The sequence below is a fragment of the Cetorhinus maximus genome, chromosome 7 (genome assembly GCF_964194155.1).
Source record: "Cetorhinus maximus chromosome 7, sCetMax3.hap1.1, whole genome shotgun sequence".
NCBI lineage: Eukaryota > Metazoa > Chordata > Chondrichthyes > Lamniformes > Cetorhinidae > Cetorhinus > Cetorhinus maximus.
In genome coordinates, this window is record NC_135885.1 from 27,776,140 (window position 1) to 27,791,398 (window position 15,259).

Genomic DNA, 15,259 nt, shown 5'->3' on the forward strand with positions numbered 1-15,259 from the left:
ATCAAATAACCCAGCACAGACTGACAATTGAGCCTTTGACCTTCATGTTTTGTGACTCAGTATCTCAGCATGTGGTACATTTATGTGTTGCTCAAGGGAGCCTTGGCATTTGAGTTTATGTTCTCTGGTGTGCAATAAATTGGAAAAATAAATGTCAAAATAATGCATTAGATGCTGTCCAAATTAAAAACAAAATTGCTTCCCTGATACAAGTGCTGTGCATGGGAACTTGCAGCATTGTATAAAATTATAATATTAGTTGCATTTGCACTGAAGGCAGTTCCCTTCCCCATCCTAGAAACTATCCAGTTAAATTTGGGAATAGCTTGTTGGATTGACTACTGTCACTTATGTAAACAAACCAGATAGTTTACTGGGGCACACAATGTAAAGGAGCATAAAATTAGAGCAGACTGATATGTAGTGTGTGTTGATATTCCAGCATGTAATGGCATAAAGTGACAATGCACTGTGCCTGTGATTCCCAACAGGTGATCAGAGGTGTGCCGTTTGGGTTTTGTGCCAGGTGGATGCCAGGCAGTTACTCAGAAATGGAAAGGGAAGTTTGGACAATAAATCACCATGGATCATTCTCTCACATCTTGCGTTCCAGAGTGGAATTGGCGGAGACCTGGGAATCAGGTTGTTACCAGCCTGTTTTTCCTCTTTCTGGGGAAAAGGTTTATTGCACACAGGAGCACTAAAAGGAGAAGAAGAAAACAATTTTTAAAAATTAGGCTAGAAAAAAAATTGAATTCAGTGAACAAGGATAGATGTTTAATGCATTTAATAAAATTACGTAAGTTAACTACTAAAGTACAGTTTTCTGTTGTGCTGTTTATTTATAGCAGGTGACATAATAATTAGGCTGTGCACTGAAGTATGCAGCCAGTGTAAAGCCAGGAAACATTCATTTTAAGTTGGTGAATAACCTATTTAACAGAAATAGGTCACTTATAGTTGAAGCTTTTGCTCCATATTTTTGTATGCTTTCATGACCATGTTTCATGATGTGTGCTTGTGGACTAATAAAAATGGTAAAAAAATTGTATTGTAATTTATGACATCATGCAAGATCGTAAGGTTAAAATCATTGATGGTGGTAGTGGTTGCCATGTAAACATGAATGCGCAATGCCAGATTCCTTTCTTCACTATTTTCAACAAAGGCGTTTATTACCTCTGCTAAACTAGCAGAAAGAGGAACTTGGTATGAGCGTGTTTAAGCATTGTAGGATAACATAATTGACTGCAATTTCTAATCCAAACCACGTCAGCCTCCGTCTATATTTATGTTGCGCTAATACTTTAACTTGTAATCAGTGCAAGTGGTTTGGTTTGACAAATACCAAATCCCTAAAACTTGTACCCTTACCACATGCAGCAAGATGAACACTGTGGGCATTTTTCGTTGCATCAAGTGTAAGTTGTTCTTCTGCCCAAATATCTCAATTTTGGATTATAAGACCTACAGGGAGTGAAAATAGCTCATTTAAATGATAATTCGCTTGGCCTGAGATGTGTGTATTTGCTTACTCGCAGAATGATTGTCTCAATTTAAATAATTCCAGCAGCAAGCTTTTTTGAGTTTGAGTTTTAAAATAAAGAAGGTTATTCATTATCCCTCACTTGCCCTGGAGGTTTAAAACGTGACATCTCACTTACTCAACTCACACACATTATCACTCATACAAAGACATAGATGAAGAAAACAAATACAATTGCAATGTATTATTGTCTCAGTCTCTCTTTTGTGGCAGGCCTGCAGTTTCTTATGTGAGTTGATGCTTTTAGTTGAAGTAAAGGTCTTGTGAGCAAAGGATTTTCAGTAAGCTGTGAGGCTTCTTGTAGTTGATTTTACAGGTGGTTGAGTCTCAGGTGACCTTGAAGTTGGAACAGGTTTTCCCACTTTCAAGGCTTTGCTGTTTATTACCATATCTGCTTCGTTGACTTGCAGCTGGTTCGATGGCTTTTCTGATGGAACCCAGTCTCTGCAAGCATGTTTAAAAGCAGGCAGAAAAATATGGCTGCGCCCATCATGTGACTTGCACAAGTTCAAAGTCCTTTGTCCAAAGAAAGGTAGTGTGTTGATTATATATTCTGTTGTTGTTTGACACTTCTGAAGTTCACCCTGATGGCTGAGGGGCCATCTTAACACTGAGAGGTCGAAGGGATATATTACGCATTCGCCTAAAGCACATTGGCCCAGATCTTCCAGTCTCCGGATCTTCAGAAACAGGCATACTCCTCAAGATGCGCTATGCGACTCCCCGGAAACGCCAATGCATCGACTCCGTGGGAATTGCCCGGGAAGTTTGAGCTTCCAATGGACAATTCCCCTGCTCCTCGGGACCCTCCAAAAGTCAGACTTGGAGACTTCGGACGGTTCCAACTTACTTAGCTGAATAGTTATTTGGGAAGTGTTAGACAGAAAATTCCTAGTCTGCCTATGAGAATACCTATACAACTGACCCCCCCCCCCATCGCTCTCACTCTCCCCTTGACCCCATACTACCCTGACCTCACCACCCTACCCAGCTGCCACCATACTCACTTACCTCACCAACCCTACGCCTTTACTTACTAAAAAACTCTTTACTTACCAGAATACGGCAGCTAGTGCCTTACAAAGGGGGCATGGCTTCTGCACAGACTCCCTTTGCCAATGCCTTTGATGTTTCCTGTACCGAGTGAGTTTGGAAGGATCCTCCATTGGAAGTTTGCCCAGACAAATTGGAGGAAGGTAAGTGGGTTTTCTACAGATTTCAACCCTGAGCCAATTTTGTTTGTCCATGGTGAAACAGAAAAACGAGCCAGCTGTAATGCTACAGTTCCTTTTTATTGATGGTCCATCCTTAAACAAAGGGATGTGTGAATTTCCTGATGGCTGTAAATGTCCATATTTAACTCGATATTTGCTTGAGACTCAGGACTGTCTGGCTCAGAACGCTTAAGGTCTCATGATTTGCAGTGACCATTTTAATAGACTGTGTTCAGAAATTTAAATTATTGTCTGAAAGTTCATAACGTACTGGAGCATGACAGTGCTAATTAAGTTTAAAATATAGTTGTAAAGTTATTTGTCAGACAAAATTTTTTGATGTATGTGACATGTCTTTGGTGCAGACAAATCATTCTTACTACTTGTAAACCCAGGTGAGTTCCACTCAGAACATGAAGATGTAGAGTGAGTAAAATAAGATGAGACAAGTAACTGTCTAACTATATCATTTGAGAGGGGCTGACATGATTCATGTGTAATTTTGTTCCCATCCTGGTTCATGTGGACACATGGCTTTAAGACGACAAATTTAATTTAACAATGTGCATTTCAACATGTCGGTCTAGTAATTCCCCTTTCCTGCAACATTCTTCCCGTTCAACCCATTCTTTCCCCTTGTTGGGGGTTGGGGGGAATTCACAGCTTGCACAAATGGATATTGCCTTGCCTTGCTCAATTTGCCACCCTTCATATGCAAATCTGTATAATGTATTTTGGCAACATATTCAATGAGGAGGGCAGCACAACCAATACTAATTCATTCCTCACGCATTGCCTATACCCATACTCTTCTAGCAGTAGATCAGTGGATGATGATCAGGAGCATAAACAGTGGATGATATTTCTTTTTCCTAGATCCAAGGGTGCAGAGGCAGATTGTAGCATTACCAAGGCTATTGCAGCTAAAATCAGTGAATGCAGTACAAATCCACTACCTGCTTGGTTCAGTTTCACAAGATGCAGTGAATTTATTTAACCATCTGAGTGCTCAAAATGTATTAAAGTGCTTTCAAATGCTATAGTAATATTTTTGAACACGCCTAAAATCTGCCCCATTGTGTCCTTGTCGCAATAATATTTCACATGCTGATTTTAAAATTTCATCGTATAAAAGTAATGCTAATCTCAAAGCTACTTTTCAACGCATCGTATTTTAGAGACACGGTAAATGGTCTGAACTGCCATCCATTCTCAAGAAGAAATGGTAATAATTCATTGCAGTTGACTATTGACTTATCCTATGAAAAATAAAGCTTAGCAGCTAGCTTGAATTGTGATGCTCCTGTGACCTACATAAATATAGGACCATCTCAGAGGGAAAAAAATGATATAACCAAAAAGGATGCAGCAGGGATTCTTTTTTTCATTTTATTACAGTATCATCTTCATATATATCTTTTTTCTGTTCCTAAGTGATTAAATCACACCTATTTTCCTATACTTAGCTGTATATTTGTTTTTAAGTGTCCATGTTTAAAGCAGCTCAATATACCCAAATGATACTGCTTGGGCCATTTCTTGATCAATGAGTTGATTGTTTTTAAAACAGTATTCTACCTTCTTAGATTCTTTTATACCAAATATAGTAGTAAGCCATTCAGTCCCTCAAGCCATGTCCACCAGTTGTTTTGATTTTTTTTTTAGTGGCAACACTGAAAATAACAACACACTTACACTGACCACCTTTTATATATTTTCAAATACTGCCCTGCTCTGGAGGTCCCTTCACACATTTTCAAATATTGACTCATTGCTGAGGACCTCCTGTCCTGACTTCTGAAAGACAGTGTCAGCTGTCAAAAGAAAGCAGTGCATAAAATGTTTTTATTGCAATAACTTACACTTGTACGGTGACTTTAATATAGTAAACCACCCCATGGTTCTTTACTCTTCAGAATCAGACTTGATCAGGAGTGGGAAGGGAAAGCACGATTATAGAGTCATAGAGGTCTACAGCACAGAAAAAGGCCTTTCGGCCCATTGAGTCTATGCCAATCAAACAAGTACCTAACTATTCTAATCCCATTTTCCAGCACTAGGCCCATAGCCTTGTATGCCATGGCATCCCAAGTGCATATCCAAATACTTCTTAAATGTTATGAGGGTATCTGCCTCTACCACCTTTTCAGGCAGTGAGTTCCAGATTCCTACCACCCTCTGGGTGAAAAAATTCTTCCTCGCTTCCCCTCTAAACTTCTTGCCCCTTACCTTAAATCCTTACCTTAACCCCCTGGTTATAGATCCCTCCACCAAGAGGAAAAATTCCTTCCTGTCTACCCTATCTATGCCCCTCATAACTTTATACACCTCAATCATGTCCCCCCCACTTCAATCTCCTCTGCTTCAGGGAAAATAACCCTAGTCTATCCAATCTCTCCTCATAACTAAAACTCTCCAGCCCAGGCAATATCCTGGTAAATCATAGGAAGGTTTTACAGAGATTTTAAAGGTGTGGAAGGATTTGCAGAAAGACTTGAGTGTGCAAGCTAGATGCCTGAAGGTTTTGCCTCCGATGGTCAGAGAGGCAGGAAAATGCACAATACCAAAGAAAGATTGGAGATTAAAGACTTGGAGAAAAGGATGCCATGGAGGGATCTGTAGAGAAGAATGACTATTTTGAAGTTAATGAGCTGAAGGATGGACGGTAATTAAGGATAAGAAAAATTGGTGAGTTTGATTTTGTGTGGGACGGGATCTGGTTATAGTTGTCTCTAATCTTGTTTTTCGTTTTGTTCTCTGCACCATTCCCAACCAGGAAGGGAACCACATGATCTCTTTTCATGTTTCTGCCAGTACTGCTCAGTTATCCAGCTACCATAAAATGTAGTTTTATCCCACCACTCACGATGCCTTGCAGTTTATAGAAACATTCTAGCCATATACCCAAAAAACAATTGGTGAAAAAGGTCAAGTAAAAATAATAGTGGTTGACTTCTTGTTTGGAGCACCCTTGCCAGTCACAGCATATCAGTGGCAGCAGAATAGGATAAAATTTTGTGTAACGTTTGCTTAGAAGATGGGAACATACTACTTGTAAATTTAAGAATAATATCTACTATAGGGAGGGGTGAGAGATATAAAGAGACATGAAAGATTGTGACTTTGTGTGGTAGTATATTTTCTGTCAGAATTATTGGTAGTAAATCCATTATCGCTCACCCAAGGGACTCTATGCACTATATTTTAAACAACATGGATGAAATTACTTCTTATTACATTACTTGTATACCACCACACCAACCTGTGGCGGCACGATTTAAATAACAATAATGAATAGCACTGTAATTTAAATTGTTTAATATTCTTTCAGGTCTCCTATGGGAGATTATAGGTACTCCATTGCCCGGTTTAACATGGACATTGTTGTTAAAGGAAACATATATGAGTCTGTTGTGTGCATGCTTTTTGATTTGTGTTGCTCATTTATACATTGGGTAGTTCGCAAGTTCAGTAGGTTGGGGAAATTCTACTTACTGCTTCTATTGATAATGTTTACCAGTTTTTGTTAGCTCTTTATTTTGTTTGCAGTGTTTTCAGTTGGTCTCTGCGCATTGACAAAGGATGTAGATGGAAGAACTGATCACAGGGGGAATTGTTGGGAAAGGGGCATCAGGAACTAGTTTGTTTTGGTACATGATACTTAATGTAGAACCTGTTTTCTTAGATCAATTTTTGTCTCAAGACTGAACAGAGCCTGTTTCATTTCCAAAGGATTGATTTTTGCCTCATTTACTTTGCAAGACCGACATTAGATTTGCCTGAATTTATATATGAATTCTATTTTGCGAACAAGATATATACCTGCAATAATTGGAGTTCCATGTTTGCAATGTCAGTAAGCCAACTGCTCCAGTTATTCTTCATTTCTGAGATGACTTGCTCTGTCATAGTCAAACTTGTCTACTGCTAAATAATCTTAGAGTGCAATAATTGATTAAATTCACTATCAAGTAAGTAATATGTAGTGTGTTTAGGCAGCAACCATGCTCATCTGTTTGTGGCTTAGCTACTCTATTGCGCACAAGTTTTTGAATTGTTGTGCATCCATGATCGAGGTCTTTGTTTATAGTTGCTTCTTATGCTTACTATCTGCAGCAGACTCTGTCCAAAGTATAACTTGCACCTTAGGGACAGTATTATCGGTCTTGCAATTCAAGAACCAAACTTGCTGTATAGGTAGCTGGCCAAAGCCATATGGCACTTTTTATAACAGTATTGTCTGTTCCAATGGTTCACAGTTTGGGAATGTTACGCTAATTATACTGCAGTTTTAGAAGCCACATTCAGAGCTTTTCTAGTTCCATAGAACCATAGAAAAGTTACAGCACAGAAGGAGGCCATTCAGCCCATCTTGTCCATGCCAGCCCGAGGACACACAGGTGCCCTTTCTAATCCCACCTTCCTGCACCCGGCCCATAGCCCTGCAGCTTACAGCACTTAAGGTGCAGATCCAGATACTACTTAAAAGAGTTTAGAGTTTCTGCCTCTACTACCAGACACCCACTACCCTCTGCGTAAAAAAAGTTCTTCCTCATGTCCCCCCTACACCTTCTGCCACTTATCTTGAATCTATGTGCCCTGGTTCTAGAGTTCTCCACCAAGGGAAACAATTTTATCCTGTCCACTCTGTCTATTCCAATCATGTAGTTTAACTGAAATAACCTGATGCAGTTAGATGTAGTAAAACCTGTTACACATAGTTGCTTGCAGAGAATTGACAAGCCACACTAAGCAAGTGAATTTACTGAAATTTACGATTTATACTTGCATCCAAAGAATTCCCAAATAGTCTCACTGCTGTACCATTCTTTTTGTTGACTTGCCTGTTTATAACATATGAAGAATATTACTTTCTACAACTTAAATATTTTCAAATAAATAAATGTACTTCTAACAATGTGTATTATATTGATTGATCAATTGATAAATACACTGCATGGTGTGGTTTGCAATCATGCAAACACATGAAAGTTCTGGAATCAATCTATGTCACAGGCTAAAAAAGCCATCATCAACCATCATGGTATTGATCCTAATCTCCCTATGCTATAATTGTGTAAATTGACCAGACTACCTGTTGCTTCCCATTATCTGTCCAATCTATTGGAACGTTTGTCTGTCAGTAAGTGTGTGTGTGTGTGTGTGTGTGTACATGTATACACAATGCGGGTGGGATCCTAGTGGTGGATTAGAAAAGAAAACAGTAGGTTGAGAAGGGCTACGATTTCAATTACTTTAAATGCTGAAAGGAACATATTAAACATACGTAGCCTATTCAACTTGGACTGTTGGCTGGAAGGATAGGTTATGAATATAAAATTTAGAAGTGCCAAACAAGATTTAAGATTAGTAGAATTTTCCCTCTACAGAATGTTGACATGCAGCTAATTGAGTCAATATATTGAAAAATGACTCAATGCCCCAGTGGATAGGAGTTTGAGAGCAAGAAGGAAAAGTACTGCTAGATTCGCTGCTACGTGTACCATGATGGTTTGCAAACTTTTGAAGCAATGCTGAGGAAGACAGACTGAAAATTGTAAGATGCACATTTTGATAGATATTTTAGAGTTTTCCTTCATTTACTTTTGCAGGGGCTCAGGAAAAAACTTTGCAGAGCTTGCTCAGGAGAATAAAGGTTTTGGATAGAATGGAACAGACAGGCGTGATGTACTGACTGACCTTTTTTCCTTCAATGCATTCTTTTATAGCCACAATCCAAGCTCACACTTGCGGAATGGCAAATTGGGTTAGATACCAGAGGGCTGCTGGAACCTGTGGAACTCTGTCCAGCTTGATTCATCATCTTGTGGAGAGGTGGGGTTAGGAGAAAACAGGGGAGAAAAGAAACATTAAGAGAAATCCCTTTTTTGTGAAAATGAAGCAAGTAGGGTGCAGGTTAAGGTCACTGACAGGTTCAAGTCATTATGAAGGCTTGCTATCAATCTAGCAACACCAAAGAAAACCTTTTAAAAGTTCACAAAGTAAATACTGATGATAAAAGCCATTTGACATGCAGAAAGACCCTAAGATACTACAGGACATTCAGCCAATCCCTAAATGATTCTGGGGTTTTTAATGGAATTCCTTTTCATGTGCTAATTACTCTTGTTGTAAACTGCTCCTGACAGCAATCCTACATTTGCCTTTTATCAGCTTGAACTAAATTTATCTTCACTCTTTTCTATATTACGTGTCTCTAAAATCAGCTCTGTCACCTGTGCTGAAAAGCCCAAATTTCTCAGTTCGCCCCATGCTGCAGAATAAAGTCCTGGATTTGGGGTGGCTATCTTTAATCTCTGTGACCAGAACAGGACAACACCGTGCTCAAGGTGTGGTTGACCAGAGCACTGTACAGCTTTAGCAGGAGCCCCTTGACTAGTATTCTTTGGTTTCTCCTATATAGTTCAGTATTTGATTTGCTTTATTTATTTCTGCTCTGCAGTGTTTGGAGATGTTGTGGGACGGATCTACTAAAATCTCTAGATCCCTTTCAACTTTGCCCTTAGCTATTCCATCAGTCATTGAGTATTTTGTCAGCCCTTTTTCTTCCACTGGACAGTATTTCATTGGATGATATTTTGTTTACGTTCTCAGCAGCCTTTCTGCTGACAGCACAGACACATTTGAGATAGCATTGGGGCGTATAAGGTAAACCTTTAGTGCTGGAGAACCACTGTGCAGCTCTGATATTAAGTTTAGAACCAGAACTTTACTCCTTATCTATTGATTTCTTGAATGAGCTGGACTTGAGCTTTTCTGGGCACTAGTGCTATCTGCAAACAGATGGTGGGGGAAGGGATGAAAGGTTACATGGGGGATGGGGCGAGCTCCTATTGTGCTCTTGAAGACTTCTCTGCTGTGCTTCTAACCACAACAGCTTGTTCATTTGCATTTCTGTTTACAGCATATTTGTGAAATAGCTGTTTCCTGTTAAATTATAGCAGGAAGATGTGTGGGTCTTAAATTAGTAAGCAAAAGGTCACAAGGAAAGCAGCTGGTAATGAGAGCTCTACTTCCTATCATCGACAGTGCATCCTATCAACAAATTAAATACAATATGTAAACCTCAAAAAAAAGTGCTGAATTCATAAAGTCACTTGAAATATGCAAGGAAGAATTGGCAATGGTAACATATGATGCTGTGCTGTGTACAAAACAGTCTTGCTGTTGCCATAGTGTCCAAAACGCCTTTATCAAACTTTTATTGTTGAACTTCGCACACTTTCCTGGATGGAGTCTTAGTTAAGAGCTAAAATAATGGACTGTTGGTTGACTGTAATAATACAATATGCATGAGCGTGTGCGTATACTTTTATACACATACTTTTCAATTTCCTATGGAATTTCATAAACCGCAAAATATGGTGCCTATCTTAACCTGCATCTGTTAGCTTTTACTAGCTTTGTATCTGTCTCTCCTCTCAACTAAAAATTATGATCTATTTCTGTATTCCTCTGAAGTTTTGTTAAGAGTAATAAAAATCGCTGTTAAACTTTCCTCCGCAAATAATTTTTTAATGGAATCAAAATTCTAATTGTTTCTATTTCTAAATACACCTTATGAATTATTTAATATATTTTAATATATAAAATCTCACATTTTGAACTGTTGTACTCAAATAAAATTGACTAGCAGTAGATGTAGTTAGGCTGCCTGTGCAGACTTGAATTTTATGAACATTTATGCGGACTCATTTTTGTTTAAGTGCTTTGGTACGTTTTACTACATTAAAGATGCTATATAAATATAAATTATTTAAATATTCATATTTATTAGTATAAATTGTTATTTTCATTTCTGTGCTGTTGCAGTTAAGAGCTTTCATTTGCTTGAACATGTAACTCATCATTGCTTGTAAGACAATTTTTTTAATATATATATACAGCAATGTGGGCATATGTCCAATAACTTAACTCCTGTCACCATACATTACATTCACAGCTCTTATTTCTCCCATCATGTTCATAGTGCACTTTTACACAGATGTTGAACATTTTAAAGATGAAAAAACTCTGGATACTAAAAAAAAGACTGGGTTATTTTCTTTTGTTTAATTAAGTAGTTACTTATCATTTAGAAAGGGTTGGGAAAATCCCTGATTTAGACTGGGATGGAAAATTTAAAGGTCTAAGTGTGGAAAAAAGCAACCAAATACAACATGAACTTAGACAAATGAGAGTTCTTCATTAATAACAGCGTATTTGTGAAAAGCAACCAGCCAGGACAGAATGGTGAATTTGTGGGGGATAAATAAAGATTTTGCCCAGTTACTTCAGAGATTAGAAGATTTTTTTCAAAACTGCCTCAGGAATTAACCTGTCAAAGGAGTGAGTTTGGTTGGCCAAATGGCCTTTAGTTGCTTTGTGCTTTATTTCCCATGTTACAACAAGGCAGATTTTTGAACTGATGTACATGTTGCTTATCCCTATTTGTGATATATAAAAGGTTCTGGTGAGCAGTTTACAGTTGTGCCTATTAATAGGTCTCACTTAAAAGGAAAAGAAAGTATTAGACTTATTGCTGTGTTCCAAACTTTGAACTTTGATTCTGAAATTATGCCAATGAATACTAATGTATGGACATATGAAGTCCTTGCCCAGAATTATCTTCCTGCTATTTGAGTAGCGATGCTATCCAATTTATTTTAAAAGGATCACTAAGAGAACTACAAGGCATTGATTTTTGCTGTATAATGATAAAGGACTTATGCACCAAGTTTGCAAAAATTGAGTGACAACTGCTTTCATTTTGGGTAATACTATTGTGCCAAATATTCAACGTTAGAGTAGAGTGGTCAGCATCTATCACTGTAATTTTTGCAATAAAATTGCCCTTTTCTGTCATTGGCACATTCCTGCTTTGACATCTCCCTGATTGTGACACCATGTGCAGAAATGGCAGGTTACAACCAGATCCTGAAACAAAGTCACTATTCAATGTTATGTTTCTCTTCTTTGTAAGAACATTCTCATTTGTTCCACAGCCTTACCAGTGGCTTGTGGACGGATATAATTTTTGTACTTGGTTGAACTGTACAAATGACACTTGTATTAAAACAAAATAAGGCTTCAGATGGGAATAGTAGTGTATTGTAATTACCTTCTAATTTATATTCACTGTATTCTGGCCTGTGCGGCTAAAACCATGAGCCTTCAAACTCCCATGAATAATTATTTGACCAGTGGCAATTTTCCATGGTTTAATTTGTTGTGTGTTTTATTGAGCAAATTATAATCATATACTGACTTGGTGCAAATTTACAAGTAAGTAATTCTACTTGAGGGGAAGAAATCTTGGGTACATAAATGTTAACACTTGGCTTTTCTGTTGGTGTACTGAAAGACTCAAAAAAAAATTGGAAATCTAGTAGGAAAACTTTTTGGCAGCGTTGCTTGTCTTGTAAATAGTTCAGCTTGCAGCTGCTGTCGGGTTTTATGATTTGCAATTGTTTATAGAGTGCAGTGGAGCACAGAACTGTGAAATTGACCGCAAGACTGTCTTATTTCTGAGAATGTCCCCCAAATGCTCAGATGCACTCTGAGTAAGTTTACTAAATTAATTTGTCTTGCATGTTAATGTGTTCATGCTTCCCCAATAGCTTGCTGACTTTATCCAGCCAAATCTGAGTCAGACAGGCTGTCCAGGCTCAATTTCTAGTCTCATTCAGTTAACTGATCTCAGCCGGGTGGGGGAGGGGGGAGGGGGTGGCCCTAATAGGGGCACTATATTGCCCTTGGCACCCTCTTTTGGGAAAGAAAAATTGTTCGGGGTTCCCACACCTGATTGACATTGAGTAGCCCTGCTCTAAATATGCCTATGTGGATATTTTTTGAGGGCACAATTGGGCTTGCCTGTGATATGCGCTGCGTTTGAGTAGCCTAATTGAGATATGCACAACAGAAAAGCCACTCAAAAATCTTTGTACAGATGAGGAGTGAATGAACAAGGCAAGAAAAGAAATTGCCCAAAGGTAAAGAAAGAAACAATTCAAACTTCTCTTTGCTATACAGCTATTCAGATTAGTTTGCTATAGAATAATTTACATAGCCGTTAAAAACATCAGAACACAAAACATAACAGAAACTAAAAGTACACTTATTGTTCTTAATGAATGTGAAGGGTCTCTGTGGAAATGATTTGTGAAAAGCACCTGAGAAGTTACCTACATGTGGTTGCAAAGTGTAGTGAGAATATACAACCATTGGAATGCGTGCACTGATGAAAACAGTGATTTATCGGCCAGGTCAAACTCCCAATGTCGCTGGTGCGTTGTTAAATTAACGGGACTTGCTCTCATAGACAAGTGTTCAATTTCAAATCCAGCTGAAACTGAATGGGGAAGGTGGAAATTTACCCGTTACTCATATGATTTTTAACATTACTAATTCCCATGCCTGTAGTTCTTTCTTTTAAAAGACTTGCATCCATGTCACGCCTTTCACAAGCTCGGGATGTCCCAAAATGCTTTATAGTCAGTTCAGGATTTTTGAAGTGCAGTCACTATTGTGATATAGGAAACATTACAATAATGACTACTACCCAGAAGATGGGATGATACGGTCTATGGAATTTCTCTATGGTCAGCATCAGTGCCATTATATATTGAATGACTGATTTTTTTGCAGAATGAGATAATGTATTTTTGAATTGTTGCACTCTTATAAGTTTATTGTTTGGCTGCTAAATGATAATGAGAACATAGACTGAGTAGTGATGGGCTATTGAATCATAATTCACAGCCAAGTTTGATCCTATTTCATTGCATATATGCATACTTTCCTGCAATGACCACTGGATGATGATCAGGACCACAAATTCTGGGTAATTTTCTTTATCCTTAGCCCAGGGATGCTGAACTAACAGCAATGCGTCCAAACCTACCTCAACCAAAAGCAACTAATTCTGCATTTGATCAAGTTTAAAGTTGGGACTTCTCTGATCTATATAGCTCAGTACCACACTGGACATTGCAATTATTCCCTGAACTATTGGAGTGCTAGAACATGACATAAAAGAAAATGATACACTACCACTTGGTTAACATATCAGCTGGATGCAGCACTCTGGATGAATGCATTCCATTTTAAATATCCCAGCCAACATTCCTGCCTCAGCCAATAACAAATGAACTAGTCATTCATCTTATTGCTGTTTGTAGGACTTTGCTGATGCAGACAAGTTGATGCATCTGCCAACATAAGTTGCTGCACTCCAAAAATAGTTCAGAATGTATTGAAATATTTTTAATTTGATGAGGCTATTTCTAAATGTAAGTATTGCATTTACATATTTAACTACATTTATAGGAATGCCTTTTATCAAGTAATCTATTTTGGAAAATTAGTTTTCAGTGATACTTCCTAATATTCAGAGTCTGATTAAAAGGTAATCAACCTTTACATTACAAATTTTGTGATGTAGTGCCTGCCCAAGAAAGATGGGCAGTGGACTATTTCTTAATAGTTTAATTTCAGAAACCTCCGCAAACTCTGGACTATTCATATAAAATTTGTTTCATTTTGTATTGCAAATTAAAAAAAAAAAATTGAGAAATTATAAGCCTGGCAGATATTGCTTCAATTTTAACGTACGAGTATTTAACAAGTTTGGCATTTCTCCATCTGTTTTAATTGTGATAATGGTGTTACAATTCCAGTTGATGACATCTTGGACAAGTCAGATCCCAGAGTGAAGCCTGGCTTGATATATCCAAACATTTTCTTTTAGAAACCATGGAGGAAAGTTACTGAACAAATTCATAGGAGTCTGCTGATGAACTTTTAATACAATATCTTTACAGACATATACAAATTTGGAAAGATAAAGCAATTTACCATACTTATCTTTACTCTAATATTCAGGGTAAGTATGAGATCCATGTGAATTAACAAGTAAACTCACGCTGGATGGCAATGGTAACCAACGCTGGATCATCAAGGCACATTGGCCATTGGCGGGCAATTAGACCAACATGTTTCAAAATGGTATATGAGCGACGTACCTGGTGACCTAACTTTGGTTAAGACTTTGAGGTTTGTTCACCTGCCTTGCATTGCGCAGTGCTCACGGTAGGCAGCGCCAGGCTTCGCCGGCAGCACCACATCACTTTCAGGGGGTGTCACAGGATAGTCTTTACCTACCAGACCAGCATTAAAGCAGGGGTGGCTTTTAATGGGCTGCAGGGTTAGGACTGCACTGGGGAAAGGGGCGACTGGCCTCAGGCATGGGATCCACTGGGGTGTAAGAGTGGGGAAGGTTGCACTCAGATACATGACTTGGCGGGGGTGGATGGGGGGTGGGGGGGGTGGTGCGGGGTGGAATGGTGGTGTGCGGTTAGAGTCCTCAGTGCCAGGATGGAGAGAGTGTATGTTACAGAATGACAGCCACTTGGGCCCAGAATGGGAGGAGCGCTGAGTGAAGAAGCACTTCAGTTAACATTGTTGAGCTTGCAAAGCCTGTCCATGTCCCAGTCCAGGG

At 38.5% G+C, this 15,259-nt stretch overlaps 1 protein-coding gene across 3 annotated transcripts in view; it reads left to right on the plus strand.

Annotated features, from left to right (window-relative positions):
- The window catches only part of LOC144682673 (F-box-like/WD repeat-containing protein TBL1X), a 323,543-nt gene that overhangs the window by 36,062 nt on the left and 272,222 nt on the right, over window positions 1-15,259 (plus strand). The window lies entirely within an intron of this gene.